Source organism: Parus major, unplaced genomic scaffold (genome assembly GCF_001522545.3).
Source record: "Parus major isolate Abel unplaced genomic scaffold, Parus_major1.1 Scaffold602, whole genome shotgun sequence".
NCBI lineage: Eukaryota > Metazoa > Chordata > Aves > Passeriformes > Paridae > Parus > Parus major.
In genome coordinates, this window is record NW_015379489.1 from 4,952 (window position 1) to 6,471 (window position 1,520).

The window sequence follows — 1,520 nt, forward strand, 5'->3', positions numbered from 1 at the left end:
GAATTCACCCCAAACTGCAGGAATTCACCCCAAAATGAGGGGATTCACCTCAAACTGAGGGGATGAAACCCCAAACTGAAGGAATTCACTCCAAACTTGCCGGAATTCACCCCAAAGTGCCGGAATTCACCCCAAAGTGCCGGAATTCACCCCAAAGTGCCGGAATTCCGCCCGTCTCCACTGATTAACCCGGAACACTCCGGCGCCCGCTCGGAATTCCGGGCCAGCCCCTCCCAGCTCCCGGCGGTTCCCACGCCGGAGGGTCCCGGTTTTTGGGTGTGGGGACGATCCAGGGACCCTCCCCGTTCCCGATCCCCCGGGAATTCGGCGGATCCCGGCGGATCCCCCTTTGCCCAGTGCCCTTTATCCCGTCCCGAAGCTCTCCGGAAGCTTCTCCAGCCGGAATGGAGCGGGGGGGGGACCCTGCGGAGCCCCTCCCGGAACCAGGGAAAATCCCTGGGGATCCGTTCAAATTGTGTTGTCCGCCTTTTATTTCTCCTTATTTCCCCTCATGTCCCCCTCGGCCAGCACGGGAGACCCCCCGAGCACAGCCCTGGGGACCCCTCACCCCTGGGGTCCCTCAGGTGTCGCGTCCCCCCCCACCCCAAAACACAGCCCTGAGGGTCCCCAAAGTGTCCCCACACTGAATTAAGGGGGCTCCTCCAGCTCTGATCCCGCTCAGGGACCCCCCAAAAGTCCTGATTCCCCTCAGATCCCGGCTCGGATCTTTCGGGGACACCCTGAACCCCCTCTCAGGGACCCCTCAGAAGGTCCTGACACCCCTCAGACGCCCCCGGCCCGAGCTGGGAGGCCCCTGGACCCCTCAGAGCCCCCCCAGTCTCCTCAAGGAGCCCTCAGGCCCCCCAAATCTCCCCGTGCCGGGCTCTGACCCCTCATGAACCCCCTCCGGAACCCCTCAAAGGGTCTCCCTCAGACCCGAATCCCCTCAGAGATCTCTCAGACACCCCCCGATCCCTCATGGATCCCCTCACGGACCGCCCAGCTCCCCCTGCCCCGCTCTGACGCCTCTGGGACCCCTCAAACCCCTCAGGAAACCTCGAGGGGACCCCTCCGACTCTGAAACCCCCTCAGGAGCCCCTGAACCCCTCCCAATCCCCTCACGATTCCCTCCCCCCCCTCAGTGACCCCCCAGCACCCCCCCACCTTGCGTTGCTGTTTCTCCCAGGCGGGGTCCAGAAGCAGATCCCGATCCCAATCGTCCTCCTGGGCCATGTAGTCGCCATTGGGACCGGGCCCGTTCCCGCCGTACGGGTGGGGCTGCCCCGCGCTATGGTAATCCACCATTATCGCCGCCCTGATGTCGCGACAGGCGGAGGACGCGCCAGCGACACGGACCCGAATCGTGCCCCCCCCCCGCACCCGAACTGCGCAGGCGCCGCGGCAGAGGCCCCGCCCACCGCGCCGCGCGCGCACGGGCGAGGCACAGCCCCGCCCTCTGCCCTCAGGCGCCACCGAGGCCACGCCCCAAAATCCCCGCCCACTTTCCCGTAGGCGTCGCC